This window comes from Mus pahari, chromosome 19 (genome assembly GCF_900095145.1).
Source record: "Mus pahari chromosome 19, PAHARI_EIJ_v1.1, whole genome shotgun sequence".
NCBI lineage: Eukaryota > Metazoa > Chordata > Mammalia > Rodentia > Muridae > Mus > Mus pahari.
This window is the reverse complement of record NC_034608.1, coordinates 65,066,013-65,091,091: the sequence shown is the minus strand read 5'-3', so window position 1 is coordinate 65,091,091 and position 25,079 is coordinate 65,066,013. Positions and strand designations below refer to the sequence as shown.

The 25,079-nt window shown below is 41.3% G+C and overlaps 1 protein-coding gene across 1 annotated transcript in view; it reads left to right on the top strand.

The window, feature by feature from the left end:
* Nucleotides 1–1,535: 1,535 nt before the first annotated feature.
* The window catches only part of Tenm3 (teneurin transmembrane protein 3), a 723,224-nt gene continuing 699,680 nt past the window's right edge, over nt 1,536–25,079 (top strand). Inside the window, exon 1 of the mRNA XM_029531758.1 lies at nt 1,536–1,602. The gene's annotated coding sequence lies outside the window, so the exon portion shown is untranslated. The remainder of the gene's footprint in view (nt 1,603–25,079) is intronic.

Sequence of the window (25,079 nt, the reverse complement as noted above, 5' to 3'; positions counted from 1 at the left end):
CCTCCTCCTCTTCTTTTTCTCTCAGCCACTGAGTCCAATTAAAGTTGACAATTGTGCATATGTATAAAGCCATTCATTGAGATGTGGGAGTAACCTACCACGAGTCATACCACTGCAGAAAACAATTCCTCCCTCAGCAGCTATCACCTTTCCAAAGCTGCTCTGCAAGGAGTAGATGCTCAAACCCACCCTCCCTCCCACCTATCATGGGATGTTGACTAGCTTGATCTTCTGTACATCTTGTGCAGGCAAGTGGAGCTATTGCAAGTGCATGCATGCAAGGGCCCTGTCATGTCCAGAACCATTACTTTGTATCAGCATTCAATGGAGCAATACTCTGCATCATTCTCCAGTGCTTCTTACAATCTTCCCACCCTTCTTCCATAACTTTGGCTATGAGTTGAGAAGAAGGTGTGATATAATTGTCCCCAGTTAGAGCTGAGCCCGGCCAAAGTTCTCTGCACATTGAGTCTCTGCATTAAAACCATCCTTTCCATAAAGAAGCATCCATGATGAGGGGTAAGAATTGCCTCTGACTGTCGCCATGACTCTTGGGTCCTCCCACTTCGCTGTTGTTTGTTGATGCTGTTTGATTGTTTGGTCTTTCGTGTGTGGTGACAGAAAGAAACTAAAGGAACACAGAGAGTTTGGCTTGCTATTCAACACATGGAAATAACTCCAAGAAATTGGTTTGTTTTAAGTGTGGCTATGGTTTCCAACGATTAAGTGGCATGAAAAAATAAACAGCTACTACGATTGATTTTTTTTCATTGACCTTACCAAAATAAACAAACAAACAAACTAACTAATAACTGCATTAAGTTCATGCTATAGTGAATGTACTTGTGGCTGCTAGGAACACCAAGGTAACCTGAGGTGTCTTCAGCCCGTGGTCTAACCTGCATCCTGTTTAAATGGAATTAAGGATGTAAGGAGGAGGAGGGGCTTTAAAAAAGATGGGAAGGCGACATAGATCGCTTAACACTTTAATTTTTTTGTAAAAATAAATAAATCATGCAGATTTCTACCTTTTAAAATTTAGGAAAAATGCCAAGGGACTCTGCATGAAATAAAGCTTTATGTAGTTTGTTGTTGTTGTTGTTGTTGTTGTTGTTGTTGTTGTTTTTCTTTATGGGCCTGGAGACTATACCCAGGTCCTTAGGAACATTCTAGGCAAGTGCTCTGCCATTCAGTTAGATCTTCAGTACCCTTTTAACTTTTAATTTGGAAATAAGTTTTTCCCGGGTATGCCCATTGAGACCCTGAACTCAATCTACAGCCCAGGCCAGCCTTGAACTTATCTTCCTGCCTCTAACTGCCAAATAGCTGGGGGTCACAGCTAACTATCATGGTTTCTTTTAAATAACTGCTAATCAGCTTTCCCGGGTTCATTATCCGAAGCCAGTGATCAACCTTGCTATAATCCGGCGTTTACTTTTAGAATGCTAGAATCTTACATTTCCACAGGAAATATCAACAACCCTTTGACTCAGTTTACATCTTTTGGTGTCTTCTATTCCAGGTCTCCAGCTTCTGTAAGACCAAGATTTGGAATTTCAGTGCAAGCAACGGAGCTGAAGGCCTCTTTTCGAAAAGGGGAAGGTAGGTGGACCTGGGGACCAAAATATCTCCAGAGGGGCTTTCCTGCAGTGTGCGATTTGTTTGTGATAACAAAACAAGTCCTTCAGCAAATCCACCATGGCTTTGTCAACCCTGAGTCTGGATCACAGTAGTCAATAATTCAATGATTCTGTAAAAGGCACCTTTGTTTGAATTTGCAGTGGTTTTGATGCCACAAAAGCCATCACGTTTCTACGGACCTTTTTTTTTTTTTTTTTTTTTTTCTGGAAGATTAAATGAATGAGGACACGCTAAAATACAGAATCTCTGAACAAAACAAAACAAAACAAAATAAAACCAAAAAAATCCTAAGTGAATCAGCTACAGGCATAAAGTAGGCCAATCATAATGGACTGCCCGGGTGTATGTTTCTGACTCTAGGAAGTGAATTGTTTAAGGGCTTCCGTGTTCTCCGAAAGTCTTAATCCTTTCTGAGAGGCACTTACATGGTGACCCTAGAGAATTTAACTTGTACCTGGTTATGGTTTTCCTCACTTCTTATATTGCTCAGTGAGTTTTCTCAATGGTAACTGTGGTCTAGCAATTTAAAGCTTTGAACCTTGTGAACAGGTTCATTTAAAATCACATTCTGAAAGGTTTCCACAAAATGGGAAGTGTCTTCTACTAAGATGCTAGAAAAGAATTTACAACAGGTAGGTTGACAAGCCGGCTCTGCTCGGGATGTGTGACAGCAGTCTTTCCAGGAGTTCTGGGTTCTCAGGGAGAATTATTTTAAATGTTCCAGACTCGATGTGCTTAATGAGTGGAAGTCTGAGGGTTTTTTTTCTTCCTCCTAGTTGACAGCCTCTTCTTTTAATACGATTCAAAATTAAATTCCCATAAAGCAAAGAGTTTTCCAAACTATGGAACCAATGTAAAATGCCAGTATGTAGGAATAATACAATTTTACATGGGAAAAAAAAAGTAAGTTACTTGCACAAATTTCTACGTTATTCATTCAAGTATACTACACCATTTAATGTAAAAATCACTCCAGAGGTTGAAAGGCCAGGACCACAGCTAAAACCTCTAGGACAATAGACAATCAATGTGTCGTTGTCACTGGTATTATTTTGTATTCGAGCTACTAGATTTAAATTAACTTCATATCCAAAGCAAGAATCTTTTTCTTACTGTGTGAATTTGAGATAAATTCAGTGTTTGTAAGGATAATTCTTTTACTTTTCCTCCTGTGAAGGAGGGCAGGATAGATTTTTTTTTATTTTTATTATTATTATTATTTTAATAATAAAATTGTAGTTGGTTTGTTACAACTGTAGCAGTATCCACTATTGTTTCTTTTTAATATCCCTTCCAGACACTGATTTTTACCTTTCCCCTAAGGGTGTCTCAGCAATAGTGATAAGAGAGCCCTTTAATAAGTGCTCTTGTGAGCATACACATACATTCTTATAAGCTTGGTGGGTAATTAATCAAAACTACGTGCTGCGAGCCGTCTCCCAAGCGTGAGGGACGCTTAGACCTCGGTGTAGGCAATGGTGAGGGTTTTTTTTTTGTTGTTGTTGTTGTTGGTTCTTTTTATTGTGTTTTTCTATTACCATAAAAGCAGTTAATAGAAGGTAGATTTTGGTAATTTATGATCACACATTTCCTCAATGGCTGTCCTTGTAATATCCTTAACAAAGAGTTTCAGTATTATATTTGACACACCACCTTTGGAGCAATGGCAGCCCAGGAAGTGAACACTCAATGTTTACCTGTAGACTGGAGAAGTGGGCTGTCAAAGTTGCTTTGCTGATTTATTTTTTTCCTCTATTTGCCCTCCTTTCTTTGGGACAAATCGCACTCTGGAAAAGACCTGTATGCAGAGCATTACAATAGATATCAAGCCAATGACATTTGTAGACTAAGTGATCATTGTCAGTGATAAATCATCTTCCTTGGAGGATTCCAGAAAGTAAGTGCATGGCTCCTCTTATTCCTGAAGCAAATGAGGTATTTCAGGATTTAGAAAGTAATCACCTGTGTGCTTTTCTGCCATAAACATATAGCTTAAAATTCCCTGCAAGCCTCTAGCATTTCACCTTAGAAAACACTTTCCTTGAATACCACTCTCCTAAAACATGCCAACCTCCCCTTGTCTTTTAAGTACCCTCTCTTCGAACCCTTCTCTTATCTATTCACGGAAACCACTCTTTCTCTACCAGGAGGTTCTTTGGGACAAGCATTTAGTCTGCAATAGCTGATATATAAACTTGAATGGTTTAGTGTTCCTCTGAGACACGCTTGGAAAGAGAACATTTCATGTGTTGTAACATAGGTCAGTGGCTGTCTGTAATATATACTCATAAGCATATATTCTGATAAAAAGACAAAAGGTAGGATCCACAGACCTCTGAACTTTCCCCAAATCAGGCAGAACAACAACATATCTTCAAGCCCAGGAAAAGCATATAAAAAAAAAAAAAAAAAAAGACAGGCAGCAACCATAACCCAAAAGAGAAACCATAAAAGCATATCTGTCTCTTTAAGAATCCGTATTAAAGTCATCTATTCCAATTTAGACCAGCAAGAGAAATATTTTTTTTAAGGTCCGTCTTTCAAACAAAATATCTCAATTTGAGGGTCACGCACTCTGTGTTTTGTCAGGTGACACAGAAATTTCATTAAGCCTAACAAATATTCATAAGCAAGCCAGGTAAGCTGAGCCTTGCTCCTGATCGCAGCACTTTGGAGGAAGTGTGGAGAGCCAGGAGGGTGGGGTGAGCCGTGGTTCCATAGTTTGAGGCCACCCTGAATTCTGTGAGACACCACGAAACACACAGACGAACAAGCAGGATGCCCCAAACAATACTCAGGAGCACTTCCTAAATGTAAAGACTAGAAAATGGTGTTCAAAAAAAGTGCCTCGAACAACTGAATAATCACAGGATTTCACTGGTCTGTTCTGGCTTAAAGGAGTCAGCAGAAAAATGGAAAAAATAAAACAAAATAAAGCCATTATGTAGACTTTTTCTGAAATGGATACTGAGGATAGCAGAAACTATTGAAAGGCGGAAATTAGCCAAGGGTACCCAGTTCAGTCAGTAAGCACTACCTATTTCCAGGTCTATATAAGATTAAACACAGACTCCAAAACCTTGGGCTGCCACAGACCCTTGTCCTTTGTTCATCCTGCTATGTGGACCAACAGAAAGGGATGTGCAGAATGCCCACATAGCTCAAGCTGAGTAATCCCTCCTCCCTTTCCCACTCGCTTCCCTGGGATGCTGAGCTGATTGTATCACTAGTTAGTGGATAATCAGAGAGATGGGGAAAAGTGCAGAAATTAACAATGTCAGAAAACATTGTAAGCCATTCTGATGATTATAAGTGGTTCAGTGTTTGTTGTCGAGTAGAACAAAAATCAGAATGGCTGACTGCAGCTTTTCCTCTTCATCCGGATGTTTCCGTGTTCTTGCAGACACAGCATCCGGAGCGAAGGAAAAGTTTTCAAATTTGTGAGATACTGGAGTAATTTTTTCACCAGGCTGCTGAGTTGCGTGCTCCGCGGGATGAATAGGGCTGTTGCTGAGCCTGGTGTGAGGAGTGGGGTCCAGTGTCTTCTAGTTGGGCCTGAGACTTTGGAGAGAAAGACCGCAGTTTGCAAAAGTTTCTAATCTGAGGTCAGGGAGTCTTGGGGGGGCCTGAATCAAGGTGGTGTTGAGGCTGACCGGAGCCTTTGGCTGTTTATTTTTGTATCAACTGTAGATCTCCCAGTAGAAACTCCCTATCTGTCTTCTGTCTAGTCATGGTGGCATTTGGTCTTCGTTGCCAAAAGCAAAAGCAAACAGTGAAGGACCTAAGCAGATTTTTTTTTTACTAGAATACTTAGCTTATGACAGAATAAGGATGAAAGAAAGAAGTGTGTGTATTATAATATATAATATAATAAATATATATATATATATATATATATATATAATATCATACTATATTTTATGTGATACAATAGATATGTTACATATTCATGGCCAGGGAGATAGTTCAGTCATTAAAGTGTTTGCCTTGCAAACATGAAAACCTGAGGCTGATCCCTAAAACCTGTATAAAAACCAGGGTTCAGTGGCTGGACCTTTAGTACTGGGGAACAGACAGGTTGGACCTTGGGACTCCAGTGTCAGCCAGTCTATCCTACTTGGCATGCTCCAGGTCCTTGAAACGCTCTCCTTAATATGGTGGATAGCTTCTGAGGAATGGTACCCAACGTCATCTTCTGACTCCTCACACACGCACATCCCCCCCAAAATCATCCAAGCTAAGGTATTTTTAAATGGCCAATTAAGTTTGACAATCAGTTTAGCAATGGGAAGTTATAACGTGAATAAAATGGATTCAGGGGTAGATTGTCTCAAAGACAGAAAAAACTCTTTAATTCTGCAGGCCTATTGGCAAGCTCACTTCAAAATATGTTTCAAATCACCACTGGGAAGTTTGTTTGTTCGGTTTTGTCTGGGATCAGCTATGAATCAGTCTGGAGATATTTTGGCCCTTGATAATTAGGAGGTAATCTCTCTTGGCATTAGACAGGAACCATACTATAAAATGGCATGGCAGATAGCTTTCAGCATAAGTTCATGGTCTGGTGCTCACTCCTCAATGCCCACGGAGGTGTGTTTACAGAAATGGTGATCAGGAATATCACAGAGTGGGTATATATACTAAGATATGACCTGTACTCTAAGGGCTGAGTTCTTTTCCCAGTGTCTTCTGCCACTAAACTCTCCAAACCAGGCTCACCCCAAGTCCTCTGTTCTACAACAAGGGACTGTTGTTCCACTGTGGAAGCATGCCACCTGCAGTACAGGATGGCTCTAAATCTTCCCAGTTGCTTTCAGAAAACAAAATGACCAATTTGATAGCACGTGGCCGGCATCAAGGATGACCAACTAAGAAGAAAAAGAAAAAAACAATAAAAAACAAAAAACAACAACCTCTCAACATGCCATCACCAGAGAAAAGTCAGGACACAGGTTAAGCAAGATAGGAACTGGAGAAGCACTGATGTGAGGATTAGATGGACAGAAACCCCCCCTTCGCTTTTTAGTTTTTCAATCAACAAATTCCTATTCTATCACCTTCTAATTCCAACTGTTGTCAATCTTAATTTCTCTCTCTCAGTTTCTTAATCTGTAAAATGGAAACACCATATCTCCCTAGTGCTATTTCATATACACAAAATTCGGTTACTCTTCTAAGGTACCTAGGAATCAGTTCAAATTGAGGCTTCGAGGGCGTGGCACACACAACGGTTTGCGCCTACTAGTTCATTTGCGATAATTATTTGACAAGAACGCCATGTTCTAGCAGGATTCCATTTTGAAAGTCCATTCTCTAAACTCTTTGAATAGAATGCAGATTGTCAGCCATGGATGTATATTCAATCATATCTCACTAACTAAGAAGTGATGAAACCCCGAACCTGGCCAGTAGAAGACTGTATAAGAATGCACAGTGTTAGTGACATACTAATGGAGTGGGCAGAACTCAAACAAACCAGATTCTGTCTGCCTCTGACCACAATGCAAGGAGACAGTTCAGCAATGAGTAATAAAGACTCAAAAGTCTCCCCTCCAGGAAAGGTAGCCAATTGCCAGTCGGCTCTCAAAGTCATCATTCTTGTTAGCTTCTGAATATAAAGTTCTGCTTCGGGGAACATTACCAGAAGTAAATAACCCTAACAAATAGTCGGCCTAAAATGGATAGTGAGAAAGCTATGTCCGTGTCCAGCATCAGAGAACTGCAGCACGAAAGAGACTCGAAAGTTGCCCTTATCAGGGACCCTTTCCTAGCATAGACAAAATACTTCAGTACCAGAGTACTACAATACTACACGTCAAGGAAGAGATACATCAATATCTGCAAAAGTGAATGAAATGAACTATTTCCCTGGAGCATAGCATGGGGGAGGGGGGCGCTCCTTCTGGTAGAAAGGAAATGGCATCTAACACCAACACAGATGCTCTTGACCTTGTGCGGAGGCGGTGAGTCTGCGTCCTTTGACCTTGACCGTATGGAGTTTCAATACTGGGTTCACACCCACCCCTGTCTATCTGCTGTGTATCTCTAGATCATGCCCGACTAGTGTCCACGGGATTGGAGATCTCTTACATAAAATCCTTTATTGCGAAGCTATTTGAACAGCCTAGTTCCCTGGAGCTGGCTGATTTATTGGGCTGTGAAGCTGGCCATATAAGAAAGAGCAAGTGAACCCCATGACCTGTGCATCCTAGTCTGCTCCTGGAAGTGGCTCCAAGGAGTATCCTGTGGCAGCATGCGGTTACCACACAGACATCACCTAAATCAACTTCATCCACATCCTCTATCATTCTGCTTGTAGTTCATGTGGAAACTCATTTTTTTAAAAAAGTTTTCATAAATTCCTTAAATCTTATCTAAACTCTTAAGCTTACAATTTTAGGTATTCCACAATTCAAATGGTGATAGATAGTCATGTATAGTGGGATATGATTACCAAGAAAGGGATGCTTAGTTATTAATAAAAATTTAATTAGCATTACATATATAACTGTCAGAGGAAAAGATCGACTTTATAGCTTCCGATACATTTCTATTTCTTTCTTTCTCCTTTCCCCTTTTCCTGCAATGGCTGTTGTCCTTACGTTACAATGGCTGTGATGTCTACTTTACCCCCAACCCAGAATTATCACCAGAGAATGGCCCTTGCTGCTTTGTAACATCTAGATGAGGCTAATAACAATAAACGATCCCACCATAGCAAGTTTTAGAAAAGTAAGGTGTCAAAAAAAAAATCCAATCTGTGAACATAACAAAGCCCCATTGAATTAACAAAGCCGACTTCAACTGAATAGCGTGTTCAGAGAAAAAGATATGTTTTTGTGTGTGTGTGTGTGTGTGTGTGTGCTTCTATAAAGGCAACTTTTTCTTTTTACAAGTATATCATTCAGGTGCCAAAAAAGTCCCCCTCCAACACTGTTGATTGGGGTTAAAAAAAAATATTCCCGAGAGCCAATCTCCCTTCTCCAACAGAGCAGCAACCTACCTTTCTAAAGGGGAGCAGGCCAGGCTTTTGAAAACATGGCCTGCGTGTTGCAACACATTTATTTTAAAATACTGTCCCCATTATTCTGGAGCACTCAGAGGAGACCTTGTTGTAAATGGTGTGATCACCAGGAATACCAAGTTGTTTTCATGCAAGAAGTTCAAAATCTCCTCTGATATGGTCAATTAGGGGAGCTTTATATAACTCCTTAGGACCAACGAAGGGTACATTTTGTTGTCATTTTTTTTTTTTTATATATAGTTTGGGTTCTCATATCATCCTGACCTACATAGCATGGGGGAGTCAGCCAACAGCTGGCACTTCCCAGAGATGCTCAAGAAGAGAGTGGCAAATTGTGTGGTGGATTCTGTGTGCGTCTATTTATATGTCTGGCTACAGATCTACTACCTACCATCCTTTTTCTCTGTTCAATTACTTACCATTGACACACTTCATGAACAAAAGTTCTTTGGCGGGAGCATGATCTTAGAGTAGATTTATACAAAGTGTAATCAGCCTTTATCCAAAGAATGGCGTGTGTAAAGAAAACCCTGGATCAGTACTCCTTCCTCTGTGTCAGAGTTTGACCTCAAGACCCGACTTAGTGCAGTTTACAGCCAGTTTGAAGAGTTCCTTTCCTCTCTCCTGGAAAGGGACAGTGGGAGGGTGGGCGGGGAAAGCACTCCAGCTATTCTTCTCTTCAGAGTGGCCAGCAACCTACTGTCACCTCCCGGGTCTTATATGCCCATTCAAACATCACCAGTTAAAGTCAGCTGGGAAGTTCATTCTGCAAAGCAGTCCGGAGAATGTCTTTCACTGACAGGAGCCATTTTCCTGCTCTTTATAAATTTTTTTTTTTAAAGATCACAATTACATTAAATGCCACGCTTCAAAAATCAAGGTAAAGTGGTACTCTGGAAGAGATCTGATTACTACTTAAGAGGAAAGGGAAACTCTAAGGAAGATTTGAGTAGCGGTAATAGATCGTCGTACACTGGAGATGGCTTAAATAATGTTTATCTTTAATATATGTGAGGTCTGTGATTATACAGAGCTATCCTTGAGGGGTATCATGGTGTTGATCAGGGGCCAAGGGTTTGGCATTCAGACTTCAAATGTTAACTCATAGGTGGAGATTGCAGGTTTTTACAATTACAGGGAATTGCCACCTGTGGTTTTAGAGAGGAAAAAAAAAATGGCTTGCAGAAGTTGAGTTCTTAAAGAGATGAGCACTTCCTCCCGTCTGCGTTTATTCAGTTTGTGTGGACTGGTTATAGGCTCTTTCAAGATGATATAAGCTGAATCAAACATGTGTGTGACTTACAGAGAGTTCTCAGTATGGTAAGTGAGAAAAAAAAAAAACTCATAAACAAAACACATCAAATAAAGTCTTGGTGATTCGATGGAGCTCTCCATAGTTTGCTGCTGCAAGGACTGGTGGAGGACAGGTTAATGAAAATTCCCCTCTTGAGACTTCTGTCTGAGGGCCTTCAAATGGTCTCCAGAGCTCAATAGAGGCAGAAATGAGTCTAGAGCAAGGTGCGATGTCCACATTGTTAACTGCATAGGTCACGCTGCTCTTGGTTCACAAATTCGTTGATAGAAGGAAGACTCTCTGTGAAGGGTATAATAGCATGTAGAACATTTTCCTTTTCTTAAAACATATCATTTATTCACTTAGAAAATTTCCTGAGATAATATCGCTATGAGGGAAATGTGATATTGTCTGGGCATATAGTTTAATAAAAAAATGTTTATTAATACCTATATCACATAATTAGATGCTTCAAAACTTTGAGATTCTAAATACTTATTTTTATTTGATTTTTCAAGACAGAGTTCCTCTGTGTAGCCCATGCTGTCCTAGAACTCACTCTGTAGACTGGGCTTGCCTCAAACTAAGAGATTTGCTTGCCTCTGCTTCATAAATACTGGGATTAAAGGCTTGGCTGAGATTTTAAATGCTTTGGGGACTTACGATGATTGTTCTCTCATCAGAAAGTCACGTTAGACATAAATCTTAAAAGGTTAGCTTAAAGAAGAAGTTTGAAGTGTCACTTAGGTCAGACTTATCAAGAGGGACAGTATTGACACGTAGAATACAGTTAGTAATAGCAGGATTCCATTTTGCTAGACACAACCTCTGAGAGAAGTCACATTAGCTTCCATGAAGGACAGGCTAAAGATTGCGTTAAAGGCTCTACAATATCTATACTTACTCTCTGAAGCAAAACCTCACCCATCTATAAATGTTATAGGCACCAAGGTTAAAAGCCTCCCACCCTGATGCCACCAAATGCTAAGCCCGACTCTTAAGGAAGAGTCTGCACACAAAAGCCTGATGTGCACCAATCCCTTAGAAAGGAAGAGACGCCTCATCTTTGTCAACAGCAAAGCCAGCTTCTCTTTGATGATGGCAAGAATGGAGGGCCAAGGAGATAAGCATGGGGAAACATAAGATGCACACTCCTCTGGGCTGCAGAAATCTGCCGGCAGAAGCCGGCATTGAATGTTACGCTCTGGGGCCCCATTACTCATGAGTCTGTTGTGCTATTGAAGGCTGACCACTCACTGATGCCTGCTTATTGGCAGCAAGGATCTAGCTTTCTTCTCATTTCCATACCCTGCGTCTTACCCTGCAGTGGTTTCCTTTGGATACTGCAGTACCTCACCACCCAGCTTAACTGGGTACTCTACTGGTCTACCAACTCAGCTTATGTACACAGCCAGTGGGCAGTAGGGGCTGAAACACATGCTTTTGTAGACAGGGAGACATTGGGGGCAGTGTGTTTTAACAAACTCCATATGGGGAAATAAACTCATCCCTCCCCCGAGTAAATACTTTTATACCCAGGAATTAAACTCTGTGTTTCCAGTCTTATGAAATACCCTAAAACTCTGGTGACCCCTTTACATTTGTACCTTTCCTTGCATCTTGGATTTAAAGCACTTGGTTTTTATTGCATTTTTGACAATACTTTTTTATGACCTACTGGTATATACCATTTCCAGGATGTTTCAGGCAGCTTTGTAAGCTCCCCCACAAACCTCGCATAATCTGCACAGAAATTGGCAGTCACAATAATAATAATAATAATAATAATAATAATAATAATAATAAAAACTCCCATCCTCAACGCCTTCGTTTCTCACATGAGACAAGAAAAGTTGGGATTCTTTTAGCACAATAGTTAGCATCTTGTGGATGCACAGGAAATAGTTGATCAATGTCCCTGTACCCCAACTGTCACGGTGAGAAAAATCAATTCTGGTTGTTAAAACAGAATGCCCAAGCAAGCATGGTTTCTTGCTGTCAGCGGAGAATGTTGGATGACTCATAGATCCTCCAGGGTTCCTTCACACTGCCTTCCTGGGTTCGTCTAGACAAAGGCAGTCACACAGCCAAAGGGGTTCAGAGAAACATCTGGGCATTCTCCAGACGCAAGCATGGCAGCTCACCCTATGGAGAGGACTCCCTGGGGAACATCTGGACACTGAGCCTTGCCCGATTCCCTAGTCCCTCTCCAAGTAGGGAGGTCACTTGGAGCAGTTCCAACAGAGGCAGGTCTCTTCTGCTCTGAAAGGACAGGGAATCCTGCTTTTGATTCCTCTTGTGTTTTGCCACAGGGCTGAGCATACTCTAGAGGCAACCAATCTGTTGACTTGAATGGATCTCAGATGTTGGGCTCGGCCTGATGTGAACCTTCACACTGCAAGACTCAGCGGGTCCTTGGAACTCATTTAACTTTCAATTCAAGCCCCGTTCCCCTCCCCGCCTCCTCCCCTAGTTCCAACCAACTCTCTCTAAGGTCCACGGGTCTGGTCCGAGGATATTAGGTTTGACAGTAGATGCACTTGAAAGGATATGTTCTTCTTTCTCTCTGTAGGTTGAAGATATAAGAGCATAAGGGGGAAAGAATATCTATCTCCAGTTCAACAGCTATCACTTACCCAAAGAATAAAGTTCAGGGTCCAGCATTTGCTAATTTACCCTTCCATGCATATATCTTGACATTAATTTTCTTCTTCCCTGTGCTCCCCCAGGTCAAACTATATTGGTGAGTCCACACAGGCAAGTCATACTATTTTTTCATAAAAAGAATCTTCTCTTCTTTCCCCATAATGGCTGTACTTCTCCTATCACCCGGCAAGTCTGATACATTCACTCCTTTTGATCAACAAACTCATGATGTACTAATATACATATGCTAGATGTGGGGTAATATGCTAAGGGCTTACAACGGAGTGGAAGAGTCCCGGGGTCATTTGTGGAGTTTAATTTAGCAATGGTGTGCCGAGACAAACATGCTGATTGGTCACCAATTGCAATGTATTGTTAGTAGAGAAATCAATCAGATCTTTAGACAGAAAATAGCAGGAGACTGATGCTTAGAAGAGAAGACCCTGGGAGAGTAGGTAAAGAGGTACCACTCAAGCTGAACATTAAAGATATGTGACAGTTGGAGAAAGAGCATTCTGGGATAAGGAACAGCCAGGGTAACTCAGAGGCAGGAAAGCCACACCCACAAACCTGTTCCCAGGATACTTCTCTCATCACCAACCTGCTGTGCTGGTCCCAAATCAGAAATAACCTCGACTTCCTTCAGCTCCTGGGTACCCCATCTGTTCCTCTTTTGTGATGTATAAAATAAAGTCATTTATCTCTCCTTGCTAGAGGGAACTAAGTATGTCGAAGACACTTTTGAAGTCCCCTAGAGTAGAACAAACTTGCGAGCGTGCATGCGTGCGTGCGTGCGTGCATGTGTGTGTGTGCATATGTGTGTGTGCCTGTGTCTGTGTGTGTGTGTGTGTGTGTGTGTGTGTGCATTTGTGTGTGGGCCACATGTGTGCAGTTACATTAAGAAGCCTGGAGAAGGTGTCAGATCCCTTAGAGCTGAAGTTACAAGTAGTTGTGAACAGCCCAAGGTGGATGCTGGAAACTGAAGTCATGTCATGTGCAGGGAAATGGAAGCAAATGGAGATAACCTTAAGTGAGTTAAGTCCATCTCAAAAAGAAAAATGCCACAGAGGCTTTATCATTTGCCGGTTTTACATTCTATATAGACACATAAATCGTATACGTACATATAATGTGAGAGTAGAAGTGAATTGTTTAGGGACACAAAGTGGACTAGAAGAAGGGACAGGCATGTATTAGAAGGTAGCAGGAATAGAGGGATACATAGAAATACATTATATATTGTATATTTAAATAAATGTATGCATATTATATATGGTGATAGCAGAAAATGTTGAAAGGGAACAGACCAAATTATATAATAATTTCACATGCAGAATAAGAATTCAGACTTGGCAAGAATATTCAAGTCAACAGCCAATGGAAGAGTTAAAAAAAATGAGAGCACAAAAGTCAGTTTCACACAGGAAGACCTGTGTTCTTCAATTGCGTGGTTGTGGTATTGGATTCTGCTTGAGTAAATTAGGAATGGTGTCCTCTTGTTTAGTTGTCATTAAAGAACTCAGTGGTTCTTGTCAGCGTCCCTACTAAGACCCCACTGAGTTCTGTGAAATTCTCCAAAACCCTGTCTGAGTGGAGAATTTATGAGCTCTGCATGTTGAACAGTCCTGATGTGCGAAACTGACTGAGAGATCTAAGAGGAACGGTACGCAGCTCGATTCCAATTTGTATTTTAGCAACGACTTTGACATGTTGTACAGTATGTCACGTTGCAATTTGGTGAGAAATGACTTCCTGTGTCCGACAAGAAATACATTCTAAGAAGCACACCATCCGCACCGTTATTCCTCTTGCCATTTTCTATGGCAGGCAGTTTACCACACCTTCTTTCTTCGAGACTTCAGTTACCAGCTAAAGAATTCATTTCTGTTTTGGAGGGATGGGGTGCAGGGAAAGGAGGGGAGTCTAACTTAAATGATGTTCTTAGCTGTCCAAGGGCAAAGCGAAATATTTTTCATTTTACACGGAATAAGTCATTGTTAAAAAAAGACTCCCATAGCAGAGGTTCCATGAGTAACAGTGGAAAATTTTGCAAAAACCCTTTTATGTTTTAAGAAGAATGAAGTGCTAAGGGTATATCTCACTAAAAGCGCATGAACTGCAAGGAGCAAAAGCCCTTTGTTCCAGCCCCAGAAAATGAGGAACCGAGAAATGGGCAGGAAGAAAAGAGAAATGACCCTATTAGGGGGTAAATAGAGAGACATACATAGTACACTTTTGGAACACAGCAGATATCGTTACGCTATCTTTAGACTGCTTGGTGTTATCCACAGTCATTGCTCAGTTTCACTGAACAACCCTTAGAGGGGCAGACAAATGTTCATATCTACGGGAGACCCGAGAGTGGCTGGATGTGTGAGGTTGGGGGCGGGGGAAGAGCTGGAGGTGGGGGGAGAACAGGAATTCTTACAGAAGTTTGGTAATATCTAAAACTGAGTTAGGGGGTCCCTAGTGGAATTCCTCCCCCTTTTAACAACAAAGTACAGAGAGAAAGAATATGCTTGGCTTACTTCGTCTCCCTACTCTGTTTGATCTGAAAGAACAATCAGATACTGCTGATTTCTGAAGAGTGTTCAGAAAAGAGGGATCTCAGATACCCCAGCGATAGCCATCATTGTCAACAGGAGGCATCCGAGTACTGACACCGGCACCTGACAACCCTCAGATGCGCAACACTTTATCTTTTCTTTCAAAATCGACTGCTGGGACTCCTCTTTATCCAACGCGCTGGATGCTAAGTGTTTAGAGGAGAAACGGATCCTGGAGGAGAATAAAAGCTAGGACCTCAGACACTACGGATGAGCGCGCGAGGGAATGATGTTTTAAGGTGAAATCGGAGAGATGGCTGAGATGCAGAGCCAAAGACAGAAGTGCAGTTGAGAGTTGCAGAAAGAAGAAAGAAAGAAAGGAAAGAAAGAAAGAAAGAAAGAAAGAAGGAAGGAAGGAAGGAAGGAAGGAAGGAAGGAAGGAANAGGAAGGAAGGAAGGAAGGAAGGAAGGAAGGAAGGAAGGAAGGAAGGAAGGAAGGAAGGAAGGAAGGAAGAAAAGTTATACGTACCTAGACTCAACGCTTCTCTTTTGACCTCTCGTTGGTCACGTGGCTCTTCTCTCACCTGCATACTGGCTACCCTCATTAAGCAACCAGACAGGCTGACACACCATCTTACATAATGAGAAGACCCTTTTTACCGCAAAGTACTCAAAGACCAGCTAGGAATCCCCTTGGAGAATTTCTGCCAAGCAATTCTGCACCCAGATGAAGACCTCAAGTTTTAAGGGATGGAGCAGGTTAATCGCCTTTTTTTTTTTTTTTTTTTAATCAGTTTTTAAGATACCGATGTCATGGGCTATGCTAGCTCTCTAAAAGAACCATCTTAATTGAATCACAGGATGGGATTGCCTGTATCATAATGTTGCATAAAGAACTTCAGGTCTTGCTAATTCTGGCGTTGTTTAAATATTTTTATTAATTCTTTCAGACCTTCACACAGCATATTGTTATCAAATCCTTCCAATAATGCTTCTGAAAACTATTCTCTACCAACCTTTTTTAACTGTAAATTTCAGGGGATGTTCAGAGTATTTCAAACAAGAATACAAGTGCACTGGGATACACTTGTCTTTGTTTTCTCTGTCGAAACTACATTTAGGGCTAAACGTCGGTGGTTCTCAACCTTCCTAATGCTATGACCATTTCATACAGTTCCTCATTTTGTCATGACACCCCACCATAAAAGTATTTTTGTTGCTGGAATGATCGATATCAGCTCAGGACCCCCAAGACCAAGTTCTCCGCACAAAGGAGATTTATTTGACCCAGAGGAACAGAGGGCAGGGACAAGGGACAAATACAGGAGACAGAGGATGAGAGAGAAGGGTCGGGGTTTCTGTCCCAGAGGATGAAGTACTGTCTCTGGATAGAGAAGAGACAGACATGGCCCACAGGAAACTGACAGGGTTTATAAAGGTGAAGGGGGAAACACCGTGTTAGGATGTGGAGTTTTCATTTAAACTGGGCATGTTAATTAGGTGAGCTAAAGGTGGCTTTGATGGCTGAACTTCGATACTTTGACAGCTAGACCATGGCAGTCAGTCTCAGAAGGAGGAAGTGGCCAAATAAGGGATCTTGGGGCTAGCTTTAGAAATATAATCCAATACTTTTAAGCAAGGGAGAGGGGAGAGGGGGAGAAGGACACAGCCTGCAAGAGCCATAACTGTCATGCTTGGGCCAGCCAGTGTCCCTTCAGTTGCTACTTCAGAACTGTAATTGCTTCTGGTATAGACAGGTGTTTTCTGGTGGCAAATGTCATTTGACCTCCCACATTGAAGACCTCTGCTATAGACTTTTCCGCGGGCCTTCGTAGCTTGGTGGCGTATCAGAACCAGGAGCAGCTCTCTTACCTGCTGTCTTTGGTGCCTTGGACCAAACGCCAAAGAGGAAGCAACTTAAGGGAGGAGGGGTTTGTTTAGATTTACAGTCCAAGAGCTAGAGTCTCTGGGAGAAGCCTGGGAGGCAGGGCCTTGAGACAAGAAGTCAAACTGAGTCAAAAGTCAAGACATAGAATGGCACAGAGCAGTGAGCCCTGCCCCAGTGACCCACTTCTTCCAGCTGGTCCTGAAGACCAGTCCCCATCTGGGGAAACCCCGAGCCTACCTAAAGTATCTTTCAATCAAACCACAACAGCAGTAAACGAGGTATCTTTTATTGAAATGTAAAACCTAGCGAGGGTCAAAAATATAAGTATATTTAAGGTACTGTTTACTGTATTTTACACATTCAATAACTTGTTAAATATATTTAGTAAAATTAGGTTACAGAGATGAAAAAAAAAAAGTTACTTCGCCTGAAATGCCAAGTACACTGTAAAGTGTACTCTTTTACCTTCTCATTTAAGGAAGAGAACGATAGCAAAAAAAACCGACCAATCCTCTGCTTTGAATCCCTTTACATCTCTCTGATGCAGCTCTTCAATTGCGTGTAAAAACTCTTGAGAAATAAATAATTTTTATCAAACTTGTTTTTAGTTAGCTTTTTACTCCCTGAGAACTTATTTGAAGTTCTTAATCTATGATTATTAAAATGTTTCCCTTCTACTTAGGAAGGGGAAAAAAAAAACATTTTAATCTTTGAAGAAATGAAATAATTGGCAAGGTGCTCCAGTGTATAATGAGAGGAGATGAAAGAAAGTTGAAATCGTTTCTGTTTTGTTTTTTTTCTCATTGATTTTTTTTTTCAATTTTATTTTTTTTTTTTTTTTTTTTTTTTTTTTTTTTACTATTTTTGAAAAAGCCAAACTTCTGAGGGAGAACTCACAGTTCTTCCTGCTTTTTTTTTTCCGTGTGAGGGAAGAAGAAAAGGTTTAAGTTCTGGTACTAAAAGCCCCAATGAGTGGGACAAGATGAAGGTGAGGCAAGGAGTGTGAGTGGAGCTGCTCGGAGGAGTGTACGTGGGCGGAGCCTGCTGGAGAGTTGCCCTGGCATTCCCCTACCCTGGGGCATCATTGAACCTGCACAGGACCAAGGGTCTCTCCTCCCATTGATGACCAACTAGGCCATCCTCTGCTACATATGCTGCTGGAGTCACGGGTCCATCCATGTGTATTCTTTGGTTGATGGTTTAGTTTTGGGGAGCTCTGGGGGGGGGGGTCTGGTTGGTTAATATTGTTGTTCTTCCTATGGGGTTGTAAACCCTTTGGGCTCCTTCAGTCCTTCCCCTCACTCCTCCATTGGGGACCCAGTGCTCAGTCTGATAGCCGGCTGCAAGCATCCACATCTGTATCAGTGAGGTTCTGGCAGAGCCTCTCGGGACAGCTATATCAGGCTCGTGTGAGCAAGCACTTCTTGTCATCAGCCTTAGTGACTGGGTTTGGTGACTGTATATGGGATGGATCCCCAGGTTGGGGAGTCTCTGGATGGCCTTTCCTTCAGTCTCTGCTCCACTCTTTGTCCTTGTATTTCCTTTAGACAGAGGAAATTAAGGGGTTAAAATTTTTGATAAGGGTGGGTGGCCTGGTTCCTCAACTATATGCAACTTTTAAAGTAAAAAAGAAAAGGAAAGAAAAGAAAAGAAAAGAAAAGAAAAGAAAAGAAAAGAAAAAAAAATTATATACATACTCTGTCAAAGTTAGAATAAATAGCAACATTTATAAAAATTCCAGAAACTTTACACATATCATAGGTGGACATTTCAGAGAACATATCTTCATTCCTCTTCATTGATGCTCTTAGCATATGTTTGGTAAGTCTCGCTCAGCCCAGACTTCCAGGCTCACTGTTGAATGCCTTTCATAATCTCTGAAATATCGACATAAAGGTCAATCTAAAGTTAGAATGTCTGGACACCTGTGAAGAGAACAAGCCCAGCTTTTATCCATGAGTTTCTTTCACAATTTAGTATTTGTTTGCTCAAGATAATGATATGGCTAGTAGCATCCATGTCCAATTAGAATAAATATACAAATGTTACAGATGTTGAGTTTTTGTGAATTATATTGGTAAAAGATTATTTTCATTTTTCATGTGGTGGCCAAAATACCTAGGCTTAGTAATGTTTTTGTACATATGGCTATCCTGTGTTGATGGATTTTGTAGCCTTTTTATGACAGGACAATAAAAAATAAAAAAATAAAAATAAAATAAAATTAAAATTAAAAAAACCTTTCTGTCCACAACCACCAAAGAAAGCATCGAGGTTAAATGACAGGGCTTCCTGGCTATTTGTCTGTCACAGAGAACAGTAAATTGTGGCCTGTCTCAGAGTTTGTGTTTAGACACATTCTGAGATTGATGGTTTTACATAGACACATGGACTCTGGGAGATTTGGAGATGAGAGGAACTAAGAATATCATCAACTCTCCACTAAGCAAGAGGGCTTCCTGAAGTTCAATGTTATGAGCTCCACATAAAGAAAATTACATTGAAAAACAAACCATTTTAATATTGAAAAATTATAGGGCCTTCTTCATGGTCTAAAAATATTTTTTCAAGGTTTTTAGTTTAATCTACAGTTTCTCATCTCAGTGGTTTCTCTTGCGTTTGTAACAAGATTATAGAAAAATGTTGCTAGGGTTTTCTTTCTTTTTTTCTTCCTCGTCCTCTTCTTCTTCCTCCTCCTCCTTCTTCTTTGTTTTGCTTTCTAGTACTTGAAATAGAACCCAGGGCTTTGAGCATGATAGACAAGTACTCTCCCGTTGAGCTATACACCCAACCTCTTTTATATTTTTAATTTGAGACAGGCTTTCTCTGAGGTTCCTGGGCTGGCCTTGAACTCACTGTAGGCCAGTCAACCCTTGAACTTACCATCTTCCTTGCCTCAGTCTCCATGGTAACTGGGATTCCAGGCCTGTACTGCCATGGGAAGAGCTATTTGATTTCCACAGAATCTTTTCCAACAAGAACCTGCTTTTGCTTGTAAAGATGCAGATGTCCAAAGCAACTCAGATATGATAAATGAACAATCTCAAAGAAAAAGTTAGTTAAGTAGTATGTGTCACATGAGAAAACAATTTAGCTAAGAATATGCTTATTCATTTATTTTCAATCGCGTCGGTTTATTTTTAGTGCTGTGGGAGAATAAGATAGGTAGTCTTCCAGCTGGTGAATTTGAAAACCTTAAAGGTGATGAACTGAATACTGAAGTATGCAGAAGCCACACAAAGGAATAAGTGCATAGCACTTTATGCTTGCATTTTTTAGCAGTTATGCTGACTAAATCTGTAAATTAATTTCTCTATATGGACCTATCAAGAAACTCATGAGAATAAGAGGTTTAAAGTAACAGATTCACATACGGTAATTTCTTTTCCCTTTAGTCTCAATGTTGGTTCAAGTAAGCAGTCGGATAAAGATAAGTTTTAGCACCTAGTATTTTAAGCACTTTAGTCATAAGTTAAAAGGAAGAATATTTTTCTAATGTTCAATCTATTTGCTTAAATGCTCCCAAGACATCAAGAAGTACATTCAGTCTAAGATTGAACTGGATCATATGAAGAATATTAACAGATGAATCTATATAACAATATTATATTTCCTGGCAGGTAATCTATAAGAAATATTGAACACACAATTATTGAATGACTACTGTGAACAAGATGTTGTGCTAGGCAAGGTCATAGATCCAAAAGTTGTTAGACATGGTCACTGCACTCTTCAGCAGGGTGTTCTTACTAATCATGTGTGAGGCAGTGAGGGCTGGACAAAGGGAAATGCTTCAGACAGACAGCATGGGCTCTCCCGTAAGACTCCAAATGAAAAGAATAGACTTCTAACCCACGGGGTCAGAAATGTGAGAGAAAAGCCAAAGCCAATGAAGAGAACCATTCTTGGAGGTGGAATCGGGGATGTAGATGATACAAAGTAAGACTTGTACCCAAATACAAAAGCTTGAACACCAAATACACTTGGGTCCAAATCCCACTTACAACCTTCATTAGTTATATGGGGCATTTTCTGTCTCTCCCCATCTCTGATCTCTTCATTTGCATATCTCTGTTGTTGAACACTGTTAAACTTAAATGAGGTGCATAAAGTAGTTGCCATAACCTGTTAGTGTCTTTAGAGGCAGAAAGCCTTATTCCAGTTTAACCTCACATGGTCATAGACAACTCTGAGCCAGGCAAGCCATGTGACCTCACTGAGACATCACCAGGAGCTCACTCGACATGCTTTAGCTAAGAAGGTACCTTGAAATCTGTGCTCAGAAAGCTCTTTGCTCCTGACAGGCCCCTGAGCATCAGTGTGTCTGCTGTGGAACTAGAACACGCCTGTCTGGAAGAAGAAACAGTATACTCATTTTTGGTTCTAGGACATGGCCCACAACATCCTTTCTGCTCACTAAAGGCTTTCTGAGCATCACAGGGACTGTGTGCAAAGCCACAGTGTGTGTGAGAGGGTGGCAGGGGTGTGGGTGTGGGCTGTCCTGTGCTTGTTTTTCTTGTGTTTGTATTTATTTCTTTCCTTTTGCTAAGATGCTTGTCTGCAAACAAAGGTAGGGTAAGCAAGCTAGGCTGCAGCACCTCTCCTTACCCCAGTTTGTTCTAGATTTTTCTTCCCTGGGTTTGTCCCTTTGTCACGCAGGAAGTGACCCCTTGGAACAGCACAGGATGGGGACATTCTATGACAGAGAGGAGGATGCAGCAGGCACACTGTCTTTTTTCCCCTTCTAACTTCGTTACAATATTGTTTTTAGTGACTTTCTTACTGTCCACAGAAATAGAACGAACGGGCTTCAGCTAATTTGAGTGGGAGTAGAAGTCTGGCCCTTATGGTTTGGGTTCTTGTTAGTGGAACTGGAATAAACATTTGTATACAAATATTTCATTCAGTAGGTGTTTTCAGTTTTGGGATTATGTGCCCAGAAGTTACTGGTTCATGTGGTAACTGTGTTTAGCATTTTTAGAATAAACTGTTTTCCCAGTGACTTATAGCATTTTAAATTCTCACCAGCAACGTACACATTTCCATTTCTGCACACATACACACACATGCACACACATGCACACACAAACATGAACTCACGCATGCACATACACATGCACACTCACATGCATAGACACATTTGTTTTTGAGACAGGATCTAATCCTGTAGCCTGGGCTTGCTCTGAACTCACTTGGTAGTTCAGACTGGCCTTCAACTTAGTCCTCTTGCCTCAGCCTTCTAAGTGCTGTGTTTACAGGCTTGGGGCACCACGCCTGTACCCTGCTTTTCGTATGACATTGTGTAATGTACGTTATTTTATGTTGGTAAACTGCCTTGTGCTGTATGAAGTCAGTCAGAAGCTGAGTCTAGAATTGAGCTTCCTCCCCTCTACCTCAGAGCCAAGTGTTTCCCTCAGAGAGTCTTCCAAGGCTACCTGTCTGGGGGTGGGCTGCTCCCCTACCTTGAAAAGAGGTAGAAGATAAACCATGTCTGACAAACATGACTGTTGTTTACCCCTACGGTATTAAAAATACCTGCAGTGGCGGAGAGAAGCTGGACGGACTCTCAGGCAGACAGAAAGCTGTTGGGAACCCCAGCTGAGTGCTTCAACTTCCACAGAAGATTGCTGCTGGGTGCTATGCTGTGTACCCCGGGCTTGATGGCGTGACCTCTATCAGTTACTATTTGTCCTTCCGTTGGAAGGCTCACCAGAGAGACTCTCTGCCCTGCCCAGGAGTCCTTTGCGAATTTCAGTTAATGGCCCAACAACGGGATTTTACTAGTCAATTTTGCTGGATGTTTTGAGTGCCCAATTTAATCATATTCTCTCTCTCCCCCTCCTCCTCCCCTCCCCCTCCCTCTCTCCTTCTCCCTCTCTCCTTCTCCCTCTTTTTCTCTCTCTCCTTGTCTCTCTCCTTCCCTTACCTCCTCCCTCTTTCTCTTCTCTTCCCCTTCCTCTCCAACTCCCCCTCCTCCCTCTCCTTTTTCTTGCCCCCATTCTGTGTGTGTCTCACTATTTAGTCTTTTACTTTGGCCTGCTATATACCTGATGAATACAGTCATCCAAAGCTAAACGTTAGGCTTCTGTTCATTGCTTTCCACACCACACAGCATGCACCTATCCTCATGGGCACAGAGATCTCTTATCATGGTTTTCATATGCATTTCCCCAGTACCTGGTAACCTTAAGCATCGCTTCTGCGTGTTGACCATCTGCAGATCATCTTTAGTGAAATATGTATTCAAGCCAGCCTAACTATGATTACGTTTACAAAATACTTTACTGCATAGAGACCAATAAGTTACTTATAAATAGTAACCAGTGATAACAGTATCAGTGATTAGAATAATCACACAGAGACAGGGCTCCTGCTGTGTTCACCTCAGTCTGCATTTGTGCCTTAAATTATGTTCATAATGAATTAACCTAAGAACAGAAACTAGGAAAGTTCTGATTCTCTTTCTTGTGTCTTTTCTATTATTTTTTTTATTTATGTGTAAATTTGCTAATGTTAATAATAGGGTTCTTTCAGCTATTCTACTTATCTGCACATAGAAATAAGGTCCTCTTATAAGTTCGCATGTAGGGGACCCATTTACGTGAGCCCACGCAACACTGTTGAATGACAACTTCTTTGACTAAATGGGACCTTCAGTGGGTATCTGCTTTGGGTGCCTCATTATCTTTATCAGTCCAAGTGTCTTCTGTCTTTCTCCCTCTGTCTACCATCCCCCGCTTTATACTGTGGCCTTTTGAATCTGAGTAGAAAGGAGTTAAGCCCCCTGTGCTGAGAGACAGGCAGGATGCCTTTCGAGAGCTTTGAGATATTACCTTATCTGCCCTTGTTGAGTGATGCTGACATGCGGCTGAAGCAGTGAGATATGACATCTTTGGCCAGGACACATCCTAGATGGATTGAGTGTTCATGAGAGGACCTGACGGTGCCGGCCTGTAGCGAACACCAGCAGCTTCTTCGTGCCATCAACGAGTTCCTCCCCAGGCCTCTCTTCAGCTTCAGCATATCTCAGTGAAGGCTGCAAGGGCATTAGGAATGTTTTGTCTGAGATGGAGACCCAAACACAAAGCCAGTAGAGCACCATCCACTGATGAAGTGCCTGACCAAGGCTTCAAGAGAGACGACCCAGAGCAATAATTAAAACTAGTCTTCTAGAACGTATCAAATCCCAGGAACTGCAAAGGAGAAAGAAAACCCCAGATGGGCTCTTACCTGCAGAAGCTGAGCTCTGCCTCCTGAGATAGAATGGGCTCAGTTGCAGTAGGAGTGATGATTTCTCTAAGGCTGTTCCAGTGTGGTGGGACTCCCTGCTCTGTGAGGGACTATCCACTGCTGGTCTCTGCAGATTATAATCTCCTTACTCTGAAACACTGTTTAATTATGTCTTAAAAGTTTGCATTATCATTGACTGGCAGTTTGATTTCTCTATCTAGCTCTTTTTTAAAGACCATCTTTTTTTTTTCCTTTTCTTTTCCTGGGTAGTTACATTATTGTGATGATAATAATATAGCTGTGATGATTTATAATGTATTGGTAGATGGTGCTATCTTCTGAAAAAAAAAAAGAAAGAAAGAAAGAAAGAAAGAAAGAAAGAAAGAAAGAAAGAAAGAGAGGGGGGAGAAAGGGAGAAAGAAAGAGATTCAGAGAGAAACCAGAAGAAAAGAAAAAGAAAGGAAAAGAAAGGGAAGGGAAGGGAAGGGAAGGGAAGGGAAGGGAAGGGAAGGGAAAGAAATTAGCAATTTCTAGAACACCCTGAACATCATGAACCATGCTGAATGTAGTGTGCAAGAGACAATTCCTTGAGATAGACAGGCATTTTCCCATAACATGTATAGAAACTGAAGCTCGGAGAATTCCAGAAGCTAGCTAACAGAGTTGTAATTTGAATGTAACTATGTGTAACTCCCAAAGCCTAGATCTTTCTACCAAATCCCTTGGCGGTAAAGTCCATTCCAAACAGAGCTGGAGAATGAGCAAGGCTTGAGTAAGAAACTCTCCCATCAGCTCATGTTCTTGAGTATG